Source organism: Cupressus sempervirens, chromosome 6 (genome assembly GCF_028749045.1).
Source record: "Cupressus sempervirens isolate cs-2001-9-10 chromosome 6, ASM2874904v1, whole genome shotgun sequence".
In the NCBI taxonomy this organism is placed as follows: domain Eukaryota; kingdom Viridiplantae; phylum Streptophyta; class Pinopsida; order Cupressales; family Cupressaceae; genus Cupressus; species Cupressus sempervirens.
The window spans coordinates 597,976,126-597,988,991 of NC_143123.1; the positions used below are offsets into that span (position 1 = coordinate 597,976,126).

Sequence of the window (12,866 nt, forward strand, 5' to 3'; positions counted from 1 at the left end):
ATGCTCATCTTTGATCCATGAAACATGGTACGGTTTAGGATGCTTCAGCCTTTGCAATTAAAACTTTGTAACCAACTCTTTTGATGCCAAATTTGTAGAACTTCCATTGCCAATGATTACCTTGTAACATTTTTTGGCCATCTTACATCTGGTTTTGAAAAGACTTCTCCTTGGGATAGGTTCCTCATCACTTCCCTTATCACATAAGTTTCTCCTCACTGTCAGATTTTCTCTAGCCTTAGGTCCACTTGGTGAACCCTCAGTGTCTCCTTGAATCATAACATTTATGTTACCTTTACCACTTTCATAAGATCTACATTCAAAGGATCTAGGCCCTTTTTTATCACATCTGAAACAATTACCACAAAATCCACCTCTAGAATAAGAATTACTTCTTCCTTGGTAAGAACCATTACCTCCTTGGTAAGAGTCAACACCTTTCCACTTAGTCTTGCCTTTATCATCATTCTTTCATTCAAAATTTTTCTTATCTTGCACATAATTGTTAGATCTATCACCTCCTCCATAAGATCTATCTCTTCCTCTTTGGAATCTACCACCTCTACCTCTTTGTCTTTTTCATGCTTCTTTGTCAAGATCTCCTCATCTTTGAAGGCATAGTGGTATGTTTCCTCCACACTTTCCAATTTCACAAAAAATATTTCATCTTGAATTCTAGAACTCAATCCATTTATGTACCTTGCAATTTTCTCAAGATCATCATCCATATGTCTAGATCTGATGTCCAATCTATAGAATTCCTCAGTATACTCCTTCACAGTCACATCTCTTTATTTCAATTCTGTATCTTTCTCAACAAGATAACTTGGTAATCAACAATCATGAATTTGTTCTTTACTATTCACCATCTTCACCCAAGTTCTTATCTTCTCCTTTCCTCCCCTTTGTCTATCAGTTTGCAAATGCTCCCACCACAGTGAGGCATGTCCTTTCAACTTAGTAACTATAATCTTCACCTTCCTATTATCAAGAGTGTTTTCATACTCAAACAACTTCTCCATTTCATAGATCCAATCTAACACAACATTGTTATCCAATTTTCCATCATAAGGAATGACTTCTACAGTAGGCCTTGAATTTTTCCTAGATAATACTATCAATAACCTTTCCTCATCTTGATCTTCTTTAGGTTCTAGATTAGGGCTTGGTGCTATTGCTTCATCATCACTTACATCATCAATATGTGCTCCTCTCTTCTAGGCTATCTCTACATCATCTAATATTGGTGCAATTTGTCTCAATGTATCTAATATTACATTATCAACATTTCCTCTTCCTCGAACCATCTTTACAAATCAGGTTCTTGCAAGATTGTAACCCTCTGCAAGTTGTAGGTCAAATCCTAGGATCTACTACCCCACAACAAAATTCACTTAAGGTTCTACGTAATCAAATCTCCACAAGGACAAACCTCAATCTCTGATACAACCTAATGAAAGGAGGGATGAAGAACCAGGGCCAAGGACACACCTTCCTATGAAAACCACCTTGTAGAGTACACACAATGAAAGAAAACATCAGATAACAACACCAAGGAGAGAGAGAGGAAAAAATACTTTATTGATTCATCACATAATCATTATACGTGCCCATCTATAAGGCCTTCTAGCTTATGGCCAGATACAAAATACAACTTCTAGATCCATGAATCAAATTCAAACTCACATTTCCAAACACATATACATTCCCCTTTCAAAACCTCTAAGCTCTACCTTTAACCTAAACCTGAGCACTTTATTTATACTTGCCAAAATAGCTTACAATTTTTTTTAGAACAGTACATAATAGAAAGGTCAACCTGAAAAAAATCAACACTAATCCCTAAAAAAGTTCCTATCATTAAATTCATGATCAATTAAATATGTAAGTTGGCTCCCACTAAGAACCAAAATATAGACAACTCGGCTAAAGAAGGAATTGAGCATCAACAAATAATAGGCTCACTCAACACACATTGGATAACTGGACACACACTGAAACTCAACAACAACTAGAAACTACCACTCAATAATAACTAGAACTTGGTAGTAATTGACACTCGACAGTGACTAGAACTTGCAAGAAACTAGCACTTGGCAGTAATTGGAACTTGACAATAACTAGCACTCAGCAGTAATTTTCAAAATGAATAAAAGTGCAAGTTACTAGGAAACCCAGGATGCTCCTGCATCATAAGATGGATGTGAAGAAGCATAAGAAGAACAAGGGAAATAGTGTGCAAGTTGAAGATTTGGAGGATATGTATGTGAAGAACTAGTTTTGGATTTATGTGCTGAATCCTAGAAGATGTTCTTCCAGTTTTTAGAACATTTTTTTAAACCTAAGGTATCTGATGTAGGAGCATCATAGGCTTTCTTGCAATCTTTTATGTTGGAGCCGAGTGCCAGTGGGTTCCAATTTTCTATTGCTAGTGAGTTGTTTAGTCGAGGCCAAGTTACTGTAGCTCCTAGTGGGTGCTGAGTTACTTTAGCTCTTAGTGAATGCCAAGTTACTATAGTTCTTAGTGGATGTTGAGTTACTGTAGCTCTTAGTAGATGCCGATTTACTGCAACTCCTAGTGGGTGCTGAGTTACTGTAGCTCTTAGTGGATGCTAAGTTATTGTAGCTCCTAGTGGGTGCCGAGTTACTATAGCTCATAGTGGATGTTGAGTTACTATAGCTAGTGGATGTCGAGTGTTCCTATATGTGCCAAGTGCTAGTATTGGTTTTGGTTCTATTCATGTCGAGTTGTCTGTGAGCTAACTTTTGGCATTTAATTTATGTATGTGTATTTATTTTGTGTTGTGACCAACTTGTGGCTCAACATATATTTAATGTGAGTGATTTAATTTAGTTCATAATACATTGGGCTGACTTGTGGCTTAGTTGGATATAAATAAAGGGTTTTGTGGAGTCTTTAGCATAGTTGGAGAATTCATTCATTCGAAGGAGTGAAGGGGATTGTGTAGATGCAAAATTTGAAGAGTTAGGGCTGTGACTTGAGAAATAGAGGATTTTCTTAATGGACATGAGGGTATAATTGCTAATTTTCTTAGTGTTCTTATCTAGTTGTGGATCTGGACTAGTTAGAGTTGAATTTGTAAGTGGATCTTGTTGGATCTTGTAAAACAGATTTTGTAATTGCTATTTGTATTTGGCCCTAATTCAAAAGGCCTTATAGTTAGACATATTGCATGTAATCAGTTATATCTATGAATAAATAGTTATGATTTGGTATCAGATCTTGCATTATTTTTGTTTTTGTATTTCCACTATGTGGTTTTTTGCTGGGGGTTTGGACATCTCCTGTAGAGATTTTCCTACCTTGCACTACAATAGATCTATATGTAATCCTTCTTATAACATGTAGTCTCAGTTATAAATGTATTCAAACCTTTGATCCTACATATGTGGAAGCATCTTGTAGAACCTATCAAGCCTTTCAACCAATGAGAGAATAGAGGAGTTATCATGGGGACTAGCTAAACATATAGTAAGAACCAAGACATGTGTACAGATCTGCAGACTCACACATAGCATAAAGTTTTGACAAGTTATGGATCAAGAGATACATAAGTCATTTGATTTTAAAAGATGTTAACCATAGGTTAAAGACAATGGGCCCTCCCTTGGGAGACAAGTGACATTTTTTTGCAATAACATATAAGGAAACTTTCTAACAACATAACAATGTGGGGATGTGATCTATTTGATGTGTGGTAGTTAAAAAGTGTGTCTACACATAAAGGAAAGTAACCTATGAGGATAAAAACATTAACACTTAGGAAAGTGAAAGGTTCCAAGAAAATATAAGGTAATAGGCACTAGGAAACATAATGAGGGACCCAAATGATGACATACAAACCCATAAGTTAAGTGAATCAAGAAGTAATGCTCAATTACAACAAACTAGGGTTTTTCAAAGGTTTGGGTCTTAGTTGAATTAAAAAGGTTTTTTTAACATAAAGAAAAACCCTAGACAACTACAATTTTTGGGATATAATGCACAAGTTTTCAAAAAAAATTGGCATACCCATGAAATAGACTACCACCTTGCAAGGACATACATATATTTTGATAGCCATTGATAATTTTATGAAATGGGTTGAAGCTATACCCCTTTGTTCTACTATTGTTGATACAATTTATGATTTTATTTTTCAAAACATTATTTCTCGCATTGGTATTCCTTCAACCATTATTTCCAATGATGGAACTCCTTTTAAAAATAAGGAGGTTAAGATTTTTTTTGGAAAAATACCAAATTCATCAATGCTTCTCTATGCCTTATTACCCTTAATCCAATGGGAAAGTTGAAGCTTCTAATAAGTTAATTGAGAAAATTTTATGAAAAAATATTAATAAACATGGAAAATATTGGCATACCTAGTTAACCTATGTTAGAATATATAGTCCATTGATATAATTGAGAGGGGTGGGGGAGGGGTGTGATGGGACTCAAAATTACATTCCCATTTTGAGTACCATTCTAACACTAGTACATTTGCACTTGCTTTTCTACCAAAATTTTTGACCAAAGCCATGTTTCCTTCTTTTTTTCTTGTTTTCATTCCCATGTTGGTCAAAAATAAAATTTCTATGCCTTCTTTGGTTGAAATTTTGACCAACTTATGTTTTCATTTCGACCATCTTCAAAAAATTACATTATGTTATAACAAAAAAACAAACCTTTAAAACTTTCCATTCGTGCAGAGGCCCAACTGGCCGATCCTATAGTGCCCTGTGACCACTCCCTGTAATACACTCCATCCTCTTGTCTACATTTTCCCCCAAGAGATTCTTTCACGGTTCTTTTGCTGTTCACGTGAAGCTCTCTCTACAAGTTTTTTATGATTCCTCTTCAGTTTCAACATGCAGATTTTTTTTAAGACCCTCACAGGAAAGACCACTACTCTCAAGGTTGAGAGCTCAGACACCATTGAAAATGTAAAAGATAAGATCTAGGACAAGGAAGGGATTCTTTCAGACCAGCAAAGGCTTATCTTTGCTAGGAAACAACTCGAGGATGGGTGAACCCTAGTAGATTATAACATACAAAAGGAATCCACCCTCCACTTGGTACTTCATCTCAGGGGTGGCATGCAAATCTTTGTTAAAACTCTCACTGGAAAGACCATTACACTTGAAATAGAAAGATCTGACACCATTAACAATGTGAAGGCCAAGATTCAGGACAAAGAGGGCATTCCCCAGATCGATATAGACTCATTTTTGCTAGAAAATAGCTTAAGATGGTTAGACATTGGTAGATTATAACATCCAAAAGGAGTCAACCCTTCATCTTGTATTTCGTCTTAGAGGTGGCATGCAAATTTTTGTCAAGACTTTGATAGGAAAGACCATAAAAATGAAGTTGAGAGCACTGACACCATTGATAACATGAAGGCCAAGATACAAGACAAAAAGGGCATCTTGCCAGATCAATAGAGACTCATTTTTGCTGGTAAGGAACTTGAAGATGGACGTACCCTTACAAATTATAACATTCAAAAGGAGTCCACCCTTCACCTAGTGCTTCATCTCTGTGGTGGGTTTTAGGAATTACTAGGGCTGGATGTGATTGAATCAAGTGTTTGTGTTTATTTGCACTTCTTAATTGTGAATTTCATGATATTATAGAACAAAAAAAACATCATATTTAGTACTTCAGGGCCAGTGTAGAAGATTTTCTTTGGTCTTACACTCGTCATGCTTCCTCTCATCATCTCCTAGTGACTGTTGGTAGTCCCAACACCAAAATGTTCCTTCTTTTCACATTTTTAATGATGTATTGTTTGTTTTATTTTCCTGCATATAATTCTAATAGATTTAGCACGGGGATAGAGAAATGTTTGAGATTTAAGAACTTTATATTGAAGATTATTAACTATTGTTGAGGGCTTTTTGGATTTTAACACACTATAGCAAAAGATTTTCTTTTATTTCAAAATGTAAACCCATAAACAATGTATTTCAGAAAGAAAACATCATAAATATGTCATAGGGGCTGCTTTCTATATACATTATAGCTAGATTATGAGCTCAAGGATTCCTCGACATTTCAAGGCATATAAAGCACAATACACTCTAAACTTTTAAACTACACAAGAAGACACTCATGGATGCTGCAAATGCACTAAATATCAAGATAGGCTCAATACTTATCACCTCCGCTAGTTAGCCTGAACATGAATTGCCTTTTCTGTAATCATAAAGAAACATTGTTAGTCTCCAAAGTACTTGCCATATTAAAAACAAGTGAATTACAAGTTAAAACTTAAACCCAAATGGGCTAAAAATAAGCAACTATGGATATAATCTCAATTATAAGGTTAACTTCCTACCAACACCAAAAGATTGATCACTTCTACTCCTTCCTTGAACTTGTGGCAGCACTCTATGAGTTCTTGGAGATACCGAAGACTACTTCAAATTGGGTGCTGATGGAAGAGACTGTCTTCTTAGCATACCAATGCTCTTCTCTTGAACATGTGGAATCATCCTTGGAGAAGCTTGAGCATGAAGCTTTGCCTTCACTGACTCAGTGGCAACCATATAGCTAGGAATTGATGGACTTCCTTGTAAATTGTTATCTGAATGATCCCCTTTTGCAGATTCAAATGAGCTACACCATTTACCTGTCTTTTGCTCTATTATAGGAATTTTAGCTTCTATCTTGATCATTGAATCAATAGTATCATGTTTGGAAGGTACGAGATCTCCATTTGAAATAGAAGATTCCTTGTTTTCTTGTGATAATTCATCCTCTTCGGTAATGTTTTTAGGTGGGCTTGGTTGCTGGGCTGGAGATCACTAGTACATTGGGCCCCATTTTCAACCAAAATTTTCGACCAAAGGCCTATTGAGTTGTTAAATTCATTTTTTTTTCAAAATGGGCTTGATATTGTCAAAATTTTGACCATGGTTAAATTGATAGTCAAAATTTTGACCTTCTGAACATATGATGTGATATTAAAAAAGGACAAGGCAGTGTTCATTTTGTTTTCACGCGGGAGACTGTAGTGAGCCAGAGTTTAATCCTTATGTTTTCAAGTGTGCCTTTTCTATGAGCTCTCTAAATTATCTATTCGATGGGCTACTTATTAGTCACACTGCTACTCATGAGTTCACTGGTTAGTTTGTCCTAGCTATACCCTTCTAGGAGGAGGTCGTGCCCCTTCATTTGAGACTGCTAGGCAAGAAATGATGATTATGGGTAATATTGCCAAGGCTAACTACTAGAGCCTCATTTGCAAGTGATTTCCCTAAGTTCTTTGCAGTGTTTGATTTACTAAAGAAGCCAAACACATCAACATAGGATGTAAGAGTTATTGTAGCATGGCATGAGGCTATTTGGTTGATTCACTATAAGTATAGGTTATCTTTCACTTCATAAAGTGGTGTCTAACCATTAGGGGGTGCCCATAGGTGTTCACAATGTGGATTGGAGAATGATGATGGTCTATGGGGTTATGATTTTTTAAAGCCTACCACCCTATCTTTTTGCCACCTACAACAGGGTATTATGACTGTGATTTAATTTTTAGTCAGTTGGTTTGGCATCCAATTCTATTTGAGGAATGTTTGAGGGCCTAAGCTATTAGATGAGCTTCTCATTGTTCGGAGGAGCAGAGAAACCCTATCACTTCATCTGGAAGGCCTGTTCACGGTGACAAAAAAAAAGTTAGGAATGTGTCGATGGCTGTCCACACTAATCAATTGCTACAGAAGGTCTCTAACTGGTTTGTAGTGCATTCATTTTCAAGTTATTCAAATTTATTTTAGTGGATTGTTTAGTTGTGGCCTCATACTATTTCTTTTAGATGTATTTTGCTTCAAATTTTGTGATAGTAGAGGTTGATATAAATGAAATAATCATGGAAAATTCCTAACAACATAGGTTCACTCATTGCAAACCTAAGCTTGTAATAGAAAACTCACATATTCACAAGCTCATTGCTTGAGCTCTTGTTGTGGTCTCATTGGGGAAAATTTCAAAAAGGAATATGTAAGGATGTGTTCTTACAGTTGATAGAAAACATAACCATTTATGCATTTAATATTGAGGAACAGTGGAAAACCTTCTTTCAAGCAATAAAAATATGAATAAAAAGTGTCCCAATTATTTTAAAACATGTGAACATTTTAAAAAATTGTTAGCAATAGTCTAACCACAGGTTTTACAACCATAATTGCCTTATATTTGTTAAACAACTAAAATAGACATATCTGCAAACACTTTATATGTAGGTAGTGATGTAGTATGACAATACCCAGAATGAATGCGATGCGATAGGGCAAGGAGATAATGAATCAATCTATCCTTCAAACCATTGTCAATACTCATTGTTCGGCTAGATCACTAGGTCACCTCCACATTCATGTGCAGGTTCCTTTGAAACTGCAAATACAATCACAAGGAGCAAGAGTCACTGTTAACCATTTTAAACCCGTCAAAAACCCTCTTTGCTAGGGCATGAGTCAAAGAAAAATCTTCCTAACCTCATAAATGAGTGCATTATGTCAAAAATTTTCCTATCACGACTCCTTAACCATTCAAAATATGACAGCAACTATACAACATTATTGAAATAGGGATGGCAGTAGGTCTTACAACTTCCTATATCATGCTTGTTGTTTACGTGAAAAGTTAGTGCGCTAAGAACATTAGCAAACACGAAAATACTCACACACTAAATTAACAATAACATATAAAGAAAGACTAAGATGAGCCTTCAAATGGGAATGTGAGCCATTAAGTGGGACTCTCCCAACGAAGGGCCCTCTTGTTGATTAGCTTCATCTATTTGATTGAATTCGGTGTATGTGTGCTCAACATAGCTTCAAAATGGCTTCAAGGGAGGTGGGTAATGGAAAATTGGTAGCTTTGTGAGCTCTCAATTTGGCATTATAAGGGTAAGATTGATGGCTTTGGTTCTCAAAATAGCATGGTAACTTTAGCTCAAAGATTGTTGTTAAAATGGCTTGGGATGGGATTCAATTTATAGGCCAAGGGGTAGAGGGATGGAGGGCTTAGATGCAAGGATGGGGATATGGTTAAGGAGGGCTAAGATGCACTCAAAGGGGAGCACATGGATTGTGCTTGTTTAGCACCAATGGGAAGGTGACACTTGTCACAAGGAGGATGAGTGTGAGAGGGTAGGGTAAAGGGTTGGTTAAAGGCATGATGAGTGGGGTTGAGTATGTAAGAGAGATGTAAGAGGAATGAGTGTGGAAGAGGGAAGAGTGTGGAAGATGGATGTAAGAGTCATGAGTGGGCTTGTAAGAGTCTTTTATGGTTTGTAAGAGCACTCATGACTTGGTGGTTGGGATTTTTGAGGGGAGACTTTGGTTTGGTTTAGGAAAGTCTTAAACTTGTTTAGGGAATATGACAACATTAGGGGGTGGATTAGGCTTGGGTTTAGGATTAGATTAGGGATGTTAGAGATGTGCAAGTGGATGGCATTAATGAGGGTGGGTGAGTTAGTGGCTAAGCTAGTTTAGTATGGGTGGATGGGGTGGATTAGGCTAAATGGAGGAATAGGGGTAGGTTAGGGGTTTTTGGATTTGAGGATTTTATTTATCAAATAGATTTATTTAACAAATGGGGATTTTTGGAATTAGATAGAAGAATAGGATTTAATTGATAAATAATAGGTTTATTTGATTTATCAATTAGGACTATAGATGATTAATTAAATTAATCAGCTAGGGATGGCAAAGGATTAATTAAATAAGAATTTAATTAATGATGCCTTTAGAGATGGCTAAATTAGATTACTAAAGTGGTGTAATCAAATTTAGGTGTCTACATTTTGCCCCTCTTTGACATAGTGTCGAGACAACACTATTTCAAAGAAGTTCGAATGAAGATGACACAAAGAAGATGTTTTAGCAACAAAGTTGCCCCAGTCTTGGATAAGAAGAGGAGAGACTAGACTAGACTTAGATGATACACCCTCAAGAAGGTGGCAGGGAGAGAAATGAGGCTCGACGACTTCTTGAAAAGTACCAGAATCTGAGATGAGCAAGGAGACTCAGATTGGCTAAGAGAAGGGGCTGAATTAGCTCAAACTCTCACTATAGGAGAATGACAAAGGGAAATCAGAGGCACAATAGTAAAGCAAGCTTAAGACTTTCCAGGATTGGGGGGAGGATGGAGGAGCGGAGTGCTATAAAAGGAATCCATGGAGGAGGGGAGGGATGGTGGGATCATAAAGCTGATGCGATAGGATTTCAAAGAGTCAGATTGGTGGAAGATGGGTTTCGAAGATCCCTAGGACTAGGATTGTGGATCTTGAAAAAATGAGGCTTGGTGGGTTGATTTGATTGGTGGATCCCTAAGACTAGGATTGTGGATCCCTAAAGCTAAGCATGAGGAGTGATCCAAAGAGATATTGATGCATATGCTGGGGTAGGAGCAACAAATGCAGGATATGGATGGGGGATAATGGAGATGAAAGGATTCCATTGAAGCTTTTTGAGCGGGGGGATACTTCAAAGAGAAGTACCACCATGTAGTTGAGCACTAGATTTGCTATAGGACTGTTGGTTAATTGCCAAGGTTACCACAAACATCAAGGCCTTTTCACCAACCGTCCAGAGAACTGACAAACTGACTCGAAACAAACATGCAAGGATTGCCCCAGTATCACACATGAATCCAAGAGGAAGCAGCGTGGAAACGACACTAGGAGAACCCACAAGCAGAAAAGAAAAACAAACAAAAGACCTGATCAAGACCTTATGCTCTGATTGCCCCATTCGCAGCATACCAGGATATGGAAGATCGTGGCAACCTTGAGGAGGGAACACAGAGATTGCTTGGAAAAGATATTTCAAGACCCAAAAGGGAAGATCCCAAATCAAAAGAGAGAAAAAATCCAAAAGAGAACTGTTTGCCAATGAGATGGGTAGGACGAGGTACTAACGGACCAAGATCAGACATGAGGAAAGCTATATCCTACAAGGACCTATCGGAGAGCACCTAAACTTAGTGGATTTGGATGAGTGATGCGTCTGGCAAGCTAAACTAAGAAGGATAACACTTTGGTGATAGGAAATCTAGCTAAAGGATGCATTGGAATAGCTAACCAAGGTGTGCGATGTGTGCAAGATGTTGACCAAGGATGAACTAAGATGAAAGTCAGATAGATACAATGGTACTAAGCTAAAGAGGATGTACAAGGTGATGGACCAAGATATGTTACAAATGTACAAGTTTGTTCATGTTTTTTTTTTTATGAGATGGAAATGTTTGTGAAGGATGGGATGTCTATAATAGTTGATAGGTGGATAGGTAGATGGTTTGCGAAAAGCTTAAGGAAAATAGGATTGTTTATATGCATGTGATAGGATATAAGCTAGGATACAAGATTATTTACAAGCTGGAATATGGTACAAGATTTGGACAAGATTCAGATATACAAGGTATGATACAAGGGATGATACAAGATTTACAAGCTATACAGGAGGTATTTACAAGCTCTATTAGATTTTGGATATTTGGTTGGAACACCAGGGGAACAAGCAGGTATGTTATGGGATGGTGGATGGATGGATGAGGGATAGGATAGTGATAGATAATGGATTAGTCTTAGTACAGAAGGTGCCTGAATTACCAGGTTTTCACCAAGGTACCTATCCAAGGTGCTTGAATTGCCAAGTTTTCACCATTGGATGCTTATTTCTCTTTACTATTTTTTTTTTTTTTTTGTATTTTTCAAAAGCTGGGTATACCAAGGATCTTCAAGCATAGAACTTCTTCAGATGAATGATGTTAATGGGATCATTCAAGAGTTCTCCTTTTGGTGTAGATAATTGATAGGCTCCGGAGCCAAAGGAGGCAGTAACCACATAGGGACCAAGCCATGTAGTTTCAAACTTGCCTTTCTTTTCTCGATCTGCTTGGACTTTCATATTTTCTTTGAGGACCATGTCACCTGGCTGAAAGTGTCGTGGGAGCACCTTCTTGTTGAAATTCTTTTTGAGATGAGTTTGGTAGACTATGAGATGGTCATAAGCTTGTTGTCTCTTCTCGTCTAAGAGATCTAGCTGGGTGAGCCGAGCTACTCTATATTCTTCATCTGAGATTTTCCCTCGCAAAGATATGCATAGTGAGGGAAGTTCAACTTCTATAGGTAATACCGCTTCAACACCATAGACTAAGGAGTATGGAGTTGTTCCTGTCGATTTACGGAAGGAAGTTTGATAGGCCCATAGAGCCGGATTTATTTGAAGGTGCCAATCATGGTCGAAATCATTGACAACTTTCTTTAGGATTTTGAGGAGGGTTTTATTAGTTGCCTCTGCTTGGCCGTTACCTTGTGGGAAATATGGGCTAGAAAAGTGGTGATGGATGCGGAGGGAAGTGCATAATTCTTCCATGTTGAGATTTTCAAAGTTACCTCCGTGGTCAGTGAAGATGGTGGATGGGATGCTGAAGTGGCAAACAATGTGGTACAAGATGAACTTGGAGACCTGAACTCCTGTAGCTGAGACTAGGGGGACTGCTTCCACCCACTTAGTGAAATATTTTGTAGCTATTATTATCCATTTATGTCCATCAGATGAGAGAGGTGTGATAGTTCCAACTAGATCAAGGCCCCAACAAGCGAAAGGCAAAGGTGGTGCAATAGGCTGTAGATCCTGTGCTAGAGCGTGCACAAGATTTGCATGCTGCTGACATGGGAGACACTTTCTGACAAAGTCATAGGAGTCTTCTTTAATGGTAGGCCAATAGTAGCTTGCTCTAAGGATTTATTGTGCTAGGACAATACCACTCGTGTGGGCACCGTAAAGTTTAGAATGTACTTCTTTTAATGCCATCACGGCCTCATTTTCATCTAAACATCGAGAGAGGGTAT

At 37.5% G+C, this 12,866-nt stretch overlaps 1 pseudogene; it reads left to right on the plus strand.

The window, feature by feature from the left end:
- Window positions 1–4,872: 4,872 nt before the first annotated feature.
- Window positions 4,873–5,559, plus strand: LOC149553661 (polyubiquitin 11-like; annotated as a pseudogene).
- Window positions 5,560–12,866: the final 7,307 nt, after the last annotated feature.